Source organism: Maniola hyperantus, chromosome 15 (assembly GCF_902806685.2).
Source record: "Maniola hyperantus chromosome 15, iAphHyp1.2, whole genome shotgun sequence".
Taxonomy (NCBI): Eukaryota; Metazoa; Arthropoda; class Insecta; order Lepidoptera; family Nymphalidae; genus Maniola; species Maniola hyperantus.
In genome coordinates this window covers 12,682,492-12,695,751 of record NC_048550.1, presented here as the reverse complement: position 1 = coordinate 12,695,751, position 13,260 = coordinate 12,682,492, and the positions used below count along the sequence as shown (strand labels likewise).

General features: G+C 29.9%; 1 protein-coding gene and 1 long non-coding RNA gene across 2 annotated transcripts in view; one reads left to right on the top strand and one right to left on the bottom strand.

The window, feature by feature from the left end:
- Positions 1–13,260, top strand: part of tn (tripartite motif containing protein thin) — a 153,639-nt gene that overhangs the window by 65,093 nt on the left and 75,286 nt on the right. The gene's annotated exons all lie outside the window — the stretch shown is intronic.
- LOC138403303 (uncharacterized) overlaps positions 1,389–13,260 on the bottom strand; it is a 35,874-nt gene continuing 24,002 nt past the window's right edge. Inside the window, exons 2-3 of the long non-coding RNA XR_011237588.1 lie at positions 2,670–2,785; positions 1,389–1,666 (exon numbers count right to left, since the gene is read on the bottom strand). This is a non-coding gene — a long non-coding RNA (uncharacterized lncRNA). The remainder of the gene's footprint in view (positions 1,667–2,669; positions 2,786–13,260) is intronic.

Here is a 13,260-nt window from a genome sequence, read left to right as displayed (position 1 = left end):
CCTATTTAACCCACTTAGGGGTGGAATTTCGAAAAATCCTTGCTTAATGGACACCTACTCTTTACAAAGAACACACCCTCAAAATTTCATGTCTCTAGGACCAGTGGTTTAGGCTGTGCGTTGATATATATGTCAGTCAGTCAGTCAGGACTTTGAATTTTATATATATAGACTAGTATTTTGCTCGCTGCTCGAGCTGCTAAAGCAGCTCTCGAGGTCTATAATGGCCATTTTGAATAATAAAAAATTTTGTATGAAAAAATAAATTCCGCCATTTTGAATTTTTTTTCCATCCAACGAGTAGACCTTCGGACCCTGATCATCTCTTGCCAAGAAACCACTCTTCCATCTGTCATACCCTCCGAGATGGACGCCGATGAAATTTGTATGGCGGCCATCTTTTTTTCGGAATTTTAAATTTTTTTTCCAATTTTTGGCAATTGGATGAGGTTTCGAATGACATTTGGTCGAGCACCTCCCACCTATCTTCGATACCTAAAGCGTGCCCTTCACCCGTCTCCGAAATCCTCAATCATCAGCTCCCTCCATATGTTACCCTAAAAGAATCTTTGTCTTCTATATGAAACCATAAGTGAAAAAAAAAAGTTTCATACAAAATTTTACAGGAGGAAATTTTTTGATAATCTCGGCCGCCATCTTGTTTTTTCAATTTTTTACACTTTTTCTAAAAATCGTTTGCTAATATCTTCAATTGTTGCAAGTTGTAACAAAATCGGTTGGAAAACAAAAAAGTTACAAAAGTCAGGTCGGCCGCCATCTTGTTTTTCTGAAATGTCATAATTTTTCCCTACTCGAATCCCACTTCTGAACATATCTCCCATACATTATTATATCATTTTCTATCTCTTTCTAGGAGAACAATTATGTCAATCAGTGAGTCAGTGAGTCAGTGAGTGGTAATTGAGCTATATATAGTATAACTAGTATTTGCTCTGTGCGCGAGCTGCTAAAGCAGCTCGCGGTTACATTTACAAGTAGTATAGACTTAATTTTATTGCATTAGACCAAATTTATTTATAATATAAGAAGATACGCGTAGTTGATTATGCATTCCTTTGTAGTGCTTTGCCAGGACGTCAGGTGTATTTTGAATTATTGTGATAGCAAAATAAATAATTTGATTTGAGTTTATTTAATATTCACTATTATATCGTGTTACTGAGTTCCAGAATTTCAGAATTAAGGTAGTTATTGATTACAGCATCGATGCGTTCGTTGTAGTTGCTCTTCCTCCGTAGCTCAGCGATAGATCAGCAGCATCGACGCGTTCGGTGAGGGCTGTGTTATTAAGCTTGAGAACTTCAGGGGTTAGATAGATACAAGTTACGTACGCGGCAGTCAGAAGGATTTTGAAGGAAACGAAGATAGGCTTTTATTAAATTAAATTTATTCTTAAATTCTTACATTTTAACCTTATCTAACGTCTGCACTCTGCAGTTTTACATTATGACGATCTAAATCTAATCTAACCTAAGTAAGAGATTGCGTCGAGGTGTGATGACAGAATGTGCCTCTTCACATCTCTAACTTACTTTACAACACATAACATACATCATCAAGGCCGCTGTGGATTGCAACATCAACGCGTGTAGTTGCTCTTCCTACTGAGTTGTGTATATATGACTGACTGGGAACTTTTGCCAATCTGTAATAGGATAAATGATAATTTAAATAATAATAAAAAATTATAACCTTTTTAGAGTAAATTTAATTATATAGAATTATAGACATAATATTATCGATATGTATACTACTAAATGTCTGTAATTTCGAAATAACTACCTCATATTAAGCTTATTTGAACTGTACTATGATTAAATCACACGTTTTTCAAATTTTGGTCTGTCTGTCTGTTTGAGCGCGATAATTTTCGGAACGGCTGAACTTATTTTGACGGAACTTTTACGGACAAGTAGTGGATTAACCAAGGTGTAACATAGGTTACTTTTTTAACAGATTTTTAAAAAGAGAATTGTGGTTTTATACCTATGTGCACCGAAATTACTGAACCGATTTGCGTAGTTTTTTTTAAATTGGTAGATTGATAAACTTTGCGACATTGATCTATAAAAAAATTGGATTTCAACTTCTCAATCCTGATGCTGCATGGGACTTGACTACCTAAACTGATGGGATTTAGAAACTGTCGGTTATAAATTGATATTGGTGGTATCGCTACCTACCAAGTAAAGACTATCGTTGAACTCGAGGATCTAATTATTTAACCTTGATGCTGTAAAAGAATTTTAAGAACCTAAATCCACGCGGACGAAGTCATCCGCTAGTATATGACATAAAATACATTTAACCGTCACCATAATATGTGTATGAATGATAAATAGAAATGGGTTGTTTCATTTTTCGTGCAAAACATTAGCTTCGCTGTCCAACGCGGATATACAGCCATCATTTTGGGTAGGTAACGGTTGTATATATTACCAAATAAATTTTTAAAAGTTGAAAAATAAAGTATATAATTTTTATGGGTGTCGTAAATATATTATGTTTTACAATTTTGTTAACTTGTAATAAATAAATACCTTCCTGGATTGATACTGAGATTAAATGACATTTCTGTTTTTAGGGAAGGTATATTGGATTTCTACTTTAAATATCTAAGGTATAATACAAATGTTATGAATACTCACCAGTTTTACGTAACGTTTGTGGTGCATTCTGAATTATATGCGACGGTTTCTGAGATTTTATTGTCAATAGACTGACCTAATCTGCAGTGGAAACTATGATCGTCTTGTTGTTGAGTCTGTTAACAAGCAAAAAATATGAATGCGTTAGTAAAAAAATTATAATATAACTCATCTTTGTATTTATTTTTAAGAATTAGTTTCTGTTTTACATCGACTTCCAAAAAGGAGGTGGTTTTCAAATCGGTAATGTTGCGTATAACGTTTGAAATGATTAGATTTTTTTTTAAATCAACAGTAGAAGTTTTGTGTAATACATTCAAGATCATAATTATCAAGTATATTAAATTTGTAGTATGATTTCATATTGTGTTCTTTTAATACATTTTTTTTTCATATAAATCAATTAAACAAACAGATGATAATTTATATTTTTAAATGGAATTAATGTATGTTGAATTGTTATTCGTCCCATACAATTTATGAAGACGTTATATATTTAGACATTAACTTTGATTAAATACAAAGATGAGTTAAATTTCATAAGTGCCAGTGCCTCGTTGGTAAGGGCGTATGTATACATGTAAAAAGCTGGCAACCTGTTTTGATCCACACATTTAGTTAGCGCTGGTCCGCGCACTTTTATAAGCGTTGTACGCGAATGAAAAGTTTCAATCTGTGTCAATGAAAGCTGGTTATTGACGCTTGTCAGTCAGTCAGTTTTTTACACGTAAGTATACGCCCTAACAGCGGGGAGCACCACGGGCAGGTGAGGTTGGCAAATGACGATCGGAGTAGTCAACAATTCATGGATCGGTAGACTAATCCGAGCGTCTTTTACTCCCCATCTAACTACATTAACTACATCCAAACTAAGCAAGGGAAATGCCAAAATAACTAATAAAAGCATTAATTAAATACGGTCAATATTACTTAAGTGTACCTATGACGAGGATGTGGAGTGTTTATGAGATAGTAAATTGTCTATACCTACAAAATACTACTAAGTAAATTGACAAATTCTATTTACAGTTTATAATTACAATAATTACAGGTTTAATATAATATATATATATATATATATATATATATATATATATATATATATATATATATATATATATATATATATAAAATTGATGAACAAACATTAATTTAAATATAATGTATATAATTATATATAATTTATAAAAAATATTACACATCAATTAAAATATACATAGTATACATATAAATATTGATAAAAAATATTAATTTATATATAATGTATATAATTATATAAATATTACACATTAATTAAAATATATATAGTATACATATAAATATTGATAAAATGAAATATTAATTTAAATATAATGTATATAATTATATATAATTTATAAAAATATTAGGTACATATTAATTAAAATATACATTGTATACATATAAAACAGTCAAAAGACTGTCTGTGAGTTAAAAGTCAATATTTATAAAAAGAATAAACAATAAATTTTATTTATAATTTATAAAAATAATTGTAAATAAATTATGAAAACCAATATATAAAACAATAAAATATTTGTTTTAACTTCTAAAAACAATAACTAAATTAATGAAACATGATCTACTAAAATAACTAAGCATCTTTACAAAGCAACTAAATGTCTGTCTTTAAGTCATTACTTATGAAAAGAATAGCTAAATTAATAAATCTAATTTGCAAAAAAAAAAAATCGATACTATCCATACTAATATTATAAATATGCGAAAGTATGTTTGCTTGTCTGTCTGTCTATCTGTCTGTTTGTTAGTTTTCACGGTTTATTCGTTAAACTGATTTTGTTGAAATTTGGTACAGAGATAGCTTGCAATTCGGGGAAGGGCATAGGTTACTTTTGATCCCGGGAAATTAAAGAGTTCTCAGTCCGTCTGTTATTAAGGGTCACTAATATTTTTTGAATTACTTAAATACAATTACGCGTCATCTATTGTAAGTGATTGGAAAAAATGTGTGAAAGGAAAAAAAAATTGAATATGCATCAATTACTTGGTAAAATACTTTGACTTGAGTATATGTAGTGTGTGTAAATGGTGAAGGTATAGCGAAGGCATTTTACTGCAATTTATTGTAGCATATATTGAATAATATGTGAATAACTATATTCATAAATCATTATGCGTCAATCAATCTTATTAAAATTTGCAATGCGGTAAATTGACTGTGAACTTGTTTGAATCAGAACTGAGGAGGACAGATCTGTTGAAAAGACGGATCTGAGAGATGATAGAAGGCTGTGTACAGTGTAGATGAGTGATTGACCAGTGAGGATGCATGGTCAATACTTTGCAGGACAGAGCAGACCGGGAAATTTGAGGAACATGAGTTGAAGTACTGGAGAACTTACCATTTTTGAACTCGGCACTCGTAAACGCGAATGTGATTTTGTATTCACGAGCAATTACTTATAGACTTGGAACCGAGAAGGTTATTGCATGTATGTATTTTAAGCCCTACGCCGAGGTTTTGGGGAATAATAAACAAAGTTAAGTCAAGTCAAAGGATTTATTCAAAATAGGTAATAAATAACTCTTTTTGATAGTCAGTTGTTGGATTTGTAAGATATAGTGGTGATAATTATTACGCAAACTTAAAACTAAAGATACGAGGGTTTCAAATGCGCCTAGGTCTGAGAAGAGCCCACAACAATTTAGCCGGGTATTCTGTTTATTATCACCATTTTACAAAATTATTTAAACTTATTAGAACTTATCATTCCCAAGCTTGTTTATCATTTAAATAATCCTTTATATTGTAATACGATTTTTCAATTAGTTTCCGTTTTATGAAAATTTTGAACTTGTTGAGAGACATCTCCAATATGTTTTCCGGAAGCTTATTATAAAAACGTATAGATAGTTATTTCCCACTTTGAATTATCGGTATGGCATCCCTAACTGTAGCTTTTAGAGATATATTTTTTACACATAGATATTAATAGAGTTTATTTATGTATAAAGAATATCCATAAAGCGCGTCACATATGGCGATGATATTATAAATTCAATGGATCGTCAAACACGGCGAAGATGATAAAATAATATATATTTTCTTTGTGACTTGTATGGTGAGCGATAATTATCTTAAGATATATTATATAATATTCTTCCGTGTGTGACGCGCCTTAAATGTAAGTAACAGAGTTCATCTGATTTATGTTCAATGAAGAAAATAGTAGAGAACTGATACAACATATAAATGTAACTCTTGAATAACTTAATTTAAAGTCATAGGAGCAGTACAAAAGTTTAAAAATGTGCTAAGGAGAAGCAAAATTAATTTTACATAATATAGGATAATATTAAAAATACGGAAGTGTTACATTCTAAAACATATTTTAAAACGAATAATTTGTTTTTTGTAAACGTGTAATTAATATTTATGCCCCTGGATTATAATATGTCCTATGTTGATACTTGTTTTATATTGCTAAGGAGTTCGCCAAAGTCCGCGAACTCAACGGAAGTAACTTAAACTAACGAATGACCTGCCTTTTTGTTATGACCATAAATAAATTTCATTATATAAGCTATTATTTCATAGTTCTAGATCAACATAGGTATTAATAGCCAGGCTTTATTTACGTATAAAGAATATTTATAAAGTACATCACACATGGCGAAGATGATAAAATAATATATATTTTCTTTGTGACTTGTATGGTGAGCGATAATTATCTTAAGATATATTATATAATATTCTTCCGTGTGTGACGCGCCTTAAATGTAAGTAACAGAGTTCATCTGATTTATGTTCAATGAAGAAAATAGTAGAGAACTGATACAACATATAAATGTAACTCTTGAATAACTTAATTTAAAGTCATAGGAGCAGTACAAAAGTTTAAAAATGTGCTAAGGAGAAGCAAAATTAATTTTACATAATATAGGATAATATTAAAAATACGGAAGTGTTACATTCTAAAACATATTTTAAAACGAATAATTTGTTTTTGGTAACGTGTAATTAATATTTATGGCCCCTGGATTATAATATGTCCTAGTTGATACTTGTTTTATATTGCTAAGGAGTTCGCCAAAGTCCGCGAACTCAACGGAAGTAACTTAAACTAACGAATGACCTGCCTTTTGTTATGACCATAAATAAATTTCATTATATAAGCTATTATTTATAGTTCTAGATCAACATAGGTATTAATAGCCAGGCTTTATTACGTACAAAGAATATTTATAAAGTACATCACCATGGCGAAGATGATAAAATAATATATATTTTCTTTGTGACTTGTATGGTGAGCGATAATTATCTTAAGATATATTATATAATATTCTTCCGTGTGTGACGCGCCTTTAAATGTAAGTAACAGAGTTCATCTGATTTATGTTCAATGAAGAAAATAGTAGAGAACTGATACAACATATAAATGTACTCTTGAAATAACTTAATTTAAAGTCATATGGAGCAGTACAAAAGTTTAAAAATGTGCTAAGGAGAAGCAAAATTAATTTTACATAATATAGGATAATATTAAAAATACGGAAGTGTTACATTCTAAAACATATTTTAAAACGAATAATTTGTTTTGTAAACGTGTAATTAATATTTATGCCCCTGGATTATAATATGTCCTATGTTGATTCTTGTTTTATATTGCTAAGGAGTTCGCCAAAGTCCGCGAACTCACGGAAGTAACTTAAACTAACGAATGACCTGCCTTTTTGTTATGACCATAAATAAATTCATTATATAAGCTATTATTTCATAGTTCTAGATCAACATAGGTATTAATAGCCAGGCTGTATTTACTGTATAAAGAATATTTATAAAGTACAGTCACACATGGCGAAGATGATAAAATAATATATATTTCTTTAGTGACTTGTATGGTGAGCGATAATTATCTTAAGATATATTATATATATTCTTCCGTGTGTGACGCGCCTTAAATGTAAGTACCAGAGTTCATCTGATTTATGTTCAATGAAGAAAATAGTAGAGAACTGATAACAAATATAAATGTAACTCTTGAATAACTTAATTTAAAGTCATAGGAGCAGTACAAAAGTTTAAAAATGTGCTAAGGAGAAGCAAATTAATTTACATAATATAGGATAATATTAAAAATACGGAAGTGTTAACTATTCTAAAACATATTTTAAACGAATAATTTGTATGTGTAAACGTGTAATTAATATTTATGCCCCTGGATTATAATATGTCCTATGTTGATTCTTGTTTTATATTGCTAAGGAGTTCGCCAAAGTCCGCGAACTTCAACGAAGTAACTTAAACTAACGAATGACCTGCCTTTTTGTTATGACCATAAATAAATTTCATTATATAAGCTATTATTTCATAGTTCTAGATCAACATAGGTATTAATAGCCAGGCTGTATTTATGTCTAAAGAATATTATAAAGTACGTCACACATGGCGAAGATGATAAAATAATATATATTTTCTTTATGATTTGTATGGTGAGCGATAATTATCTTAAGATATATTTTATTATATATTCTTCGTGTGTGACGCGCCTTAAATGTAAGTACCAGAGTTCATCTGATTTAAGTTCAATGAAGAAAATAGTAGAGAACTGATACAAAATATAAATGTAACTCTTGAATAACTTAATTTAAAGTCATAGGAGCAGTACAAAAGTTTAAAAATGTGCTAAGGAGAAGCAAAATTAATTTTACATAATATAGGATAATATTAACAATACGGAAGTGTAACTATTTAAAACATATTTTAAAACGAATAATTTGTATGTGTAAACGTGTAATTAATATTCATGCCCCTGGATTATATATGTCCTATGTTGATTCTTGTTTTATATTGCTAAGGAGTTCGCCAAAGTCCGCGAATTCAACCGAAGTAACTTAAACTAACGAATGACCTTGCCTTTTTGTTATGACCATAAATAAATTTCATTATATAAGCTATTATTTCATAGTTCTAGATCAACATAGGTATTAATAGCCAGGCTGTATTTATGTCTAAAGAATATTTATAAAGTACGTCACACATGGCGAAGATGATAAAATAATATATATTTTCTTTATGATTTGTATGGTGAGCGATAATTATCTTAAGATATATTTTATATTATATTCTTCGTGTGTGACGCGCCTTAAATGTAAGTACCAGAGTTCATCTGATTTAAGTTCAATGAAGAAAATAGTAGAGAACTGATACAAATATAAATGTAACTCTTGAATAACTTAATTTAAAGTCATAGGAGCAGTACAAAAGTTTAAAATGTGCTAAGGAGAAGCAAAATTAATTTTACATAATATAGGATAATATTAAAAATACGGAAGTGTAACTATTTAAAACATATTTTAAAACGAATAATTTGTATGTGTAAACGTGTAATTAATATTCATGCCCCTGGATTATAATATGTCCTATGTTGATTCTTGTTTTATATTGCTAAGGAGTTCGCCAAAGTCCGCGAATTCAACCGAAGTAACTTAAACTAACAAATGACTTGCCTTTTTGTTATGACCATAAATAAATTTCATTATATAAGCTATTATTTCATAGTTCTAGATCAACATAGGTATTAATAGCCAGGCTGTATTTATGTCTAAAGAATATTTATAAAGTACGTCACACATGGCGAAGATGATAAAATAATATATATTTTCTTTATGATTTGTATGGTGAGCGATAATATCTTAAGATATATTTTATATTATATTCTTCGTGTGCTGACGCGCCTTAAATGTAAGTACAGAGTTCATCTGATTTAAGTTCAATGAAGAAAATAGTAGAGAACTGATACAAAATATAAATGTAACTCTTGAATAACTTAATTTAAAGTCATAGGAGCAGTACAAAAGTTTAAAAATGTGCTAAGGAGAAGCAAAATTAATTTTACATAATATAGGATAATATTAAAAATACGGAAGTGTAACTATTTAAAACATATTTTAAAACGAATAATTTGTATGTGTAAACGTGTAATTAATATTCATGCCCCTGGATTATAATATGTCCTATGTTGATTCTTGTTTTATATTGCTAAGGAGTTCGCCAAAGTCCGCGAATTCAACCGAAGTAACTGAAACTAACAAAGACCTTGCCTTTTTGTTATGACCATAAATAAATTTCATTATATAAGCTATTATTTCATAGTTCTAGATCAACATAGGTATTAATAGCCAGGCTGTATTTATGTCTAAAGAATATTTATAAAGTACGTCACACATGGCGAAGATGATAAAATAATATATATTTTCTTTATGATTTGTATGGTGAGCGATAATTATCTTAAGATATATTTATATTATATTCTTCGTGTGTGACGCGCCTTAAATGTAAGTACCAGAGTTCATCTGATTTAAGTTCAATGAAGAAAATAGTAGAGAACTGATACAAAATATAATGTAACTCTTGAATAACTTAATTTAAAGTCATAGGAGCAGTACAAAAGTTTAAAAATGTGCTAAGGAGAAGCAAAATTAATTTTACATAATATAGGATAATATTAAAAATACGGAAGTGTAACTATTTAAAACATATTTTAAAACGAATAATTTGTATGTGTAACGTGTAATTAATATTCATGCCCCCTGGATTATAATATGTCCTATGTTGATTCTTGTTTTATATTGCTAAGGAGTTCGCCAAAGTCCGCGAATTCAATCGAAGTAACTTAAACTAACGAATGACCTGCCTTTTTGTTATGACCATAAATAAATTTCATTATATAAGCTATTATTTCATAGTTCTAGATCAACATAGGTATTAATAGCCAGGCTGTATTTATGTCTAAAGAATATTTATAAAGTACGTCACACATGGCGAAGATGATAAGAATAATATATATTTTCTTTATGATTTGTATGGTGAGCGATAATTATCTTAAGATATATTTTATATTATATTCTTCGTGTGTGACGCGCCTAAATGTAAGTACCAGAGTTCATCTGATTTAAGTTCAATGAAGAAAATAGTAGAGAACTGATACAAAATATAAATGTAACTCTTGAATAACTTAATTTAAAGTCATAGGAGCAGTACAAAAGTTAAAATGTTGCTAAGGAGAAGCAAAATTAATTTTACATAATATAGGCTAATATTAAAAATACGGAAGTGTAACTATTTAAACATATTTTAAAACGAATAATTGTATGTGTAACGTGTAATTAATATTCATGCCCCTGGATTATAATATGTCCTATGTTGATTCTTGTTTTATATTGCTAAGGAGTCGCCAAAGTCCGCGAATTCAACCGAAGTAACTTAAACTAACGAATGACCTGCCTTTTGTTATGACCATAAATAAATTTCATTATATAAGCTATTATTTCATAGTTCTAGATCAACCATAGTATTAATAGCTAGGCTGTATTATGTCTAAGAATTTTTATAAAGTACGTCACACATGGCGAAGATGATAAAATATATATATTTTCTTTATGATTTGTATGGTGAGCGATAATTATCTTAAGATATTATATTATATTCTTCGTGTGTGACGCGCCTTAAATGTAAGTACCAGAGTTCATCTGATTTAAGTTCATAAAGAAAATAGTAGAGAACTGATACAAAATATAATGTACTCTTGCATAACTTAATTTAAAGTTATGGGGAGCAGTACAAAAGTTAAAAATGTGCTAAGGAGAAGCAAAATTAATTTACATATACAGGATAATATTAAAAATATGGAAGTTAAACATTTTAAAACAGATTTTAACAATATTTTTTTTGTTTAGCAGGTTTTGGTAGTTTTTTTTTTATTATTTTTATTTTTTTTATTTTTTTTTTATTTTTTTTTTTTTTATTTTTTTTCTTTTTTTATTATTTTTTCTTTTTTTTTAATTATTTTTTTTCTTTGTGAATATTTTTTTTTAGAATTTGTGTAATTTTTTTAACCTGCTTTACATATATATATATATATATAATTTATATTTTAAAATTACTTCTTACTATTTTTTAACATAAACTTTTTATGATATTGCGTAAAATTTATCTTAAAACATAACTTGAGTATTAAAACTAAGCAAAATTATTGAGACCTTGTTTTTACAGTAACCATAATCTACATACATAAGTAATTTGTAACATACCAAAGTGTTTTATTAAATTGTAGATTCTTATGCTAATAAGTTTTTTCAAGTGACAAGCAGTCGCCTTGCTTTATACCTCACCTCTATTTCAGCGGATGTCCTAGCTGATCAAGTTGTATTCTTGCTGTACTATGCTCTTAATGTTTTTAGCAGCCGGTTATATTTATGTGGTATTCCGTCTCTCTCTAGGATTTGCCAGAGGTAAGTGTTCTATTGAGTTAAAGGCCTTAGTAAAATCAATAAAGGCGATGTAGAGCGGTTGTTTATACTCCTGGACCTTCTTAACCAGTTGTTGCATTGTATGTAGATGATCATTCGTACTCGTCCGTATATGTAGCCTTTACGAAATCTCGCCTGCTCGACCGGTTGTTGTGAATTTAAGGTAGGTGTTAAACGTGACAGTATAACTTTTGCAAAAATTTTGTATATATGTTGTTGGTCAGAGTATTGGGCAGATAATCGTTAACGTCATTGATATTTCCTTTTTTAAATAGTAATATAATTGTAGAGTTCAGTCGTTCGTTAGGGACAGTTTCTTGCTCTAGGATGTTATTAAAAAGATTGTTAACACTCTACCTAGCTGATTAATGCCAATGTTTTAACAACTGCACATGGTAATCCTTCAGGGTCTCCTGATTTATTATTTTTTAAGGTACTTTTAGCTTTCTTCAACCTCCTTGTAAGGATAGGAGGAACTTTACCAGAGTCTCCTAGTGATGGCATCAGGGCGATTTTCTGGTCTAGTGACATTCGGCTTTTATAGAGTTCAGAATAGAAGGCACTGGCTTCCCTAACTATATCCTTTCGGGCTCGTAGAGCCTTGTTGTTAGATTTGATTTTTTGTTTCAGGAAGGGATCCACTTTTTCCTGAACTAAGATGCCTTTCCAGTCGGGTTATTGAAGTGTTGGTTTTCGTAAATAGTTCTATTTACTGTGTTATTTTCTTTTCATATCTTTTCTGATAAGTTTTTTGACGGCTGAGCTGCCTCTGACCTATTTTGTAATTGAATTAAGTAGGAGCCTCTTTCGTTATTTTAAGAATAGTTTCTGGTGAAAAAGTAGATGGTTTAGTGCCAGAGAGAGATGTGTATGTAGGTCCATCGTACTAAAGGGAGTCTACAACCAAGCGGTGGTTTGTTGGGTAGCACCATTGGGCCGACGCGGACGGGTCGTATCTTGAATTTTCTATATAGAGTGTAGATTCCTAAATACTCCATTGGTGGGATTCAGATTTGCGTAGTACAAGTAAAGTGAGCACTTTCATTTCCGAGGATGGTACCCGTGCTGCTATCAAGTGAAAGCGACGTGAGTAGTCAATGTTTGGGTTCGTGTCCCATGATTGGTGATCGATTGCTTCATACGAGTGAGAACCGCCATCTGTTGAAATTGTGGTGACCGCTACATATATATATATACAAAAAGGAGTAAATAAATGTTTAAAATACAAGAGCAATATCACAATTTCACAAATTGTAATTACTATTATCAACATTTGTCATTATTATGTACGTTAGGTTAA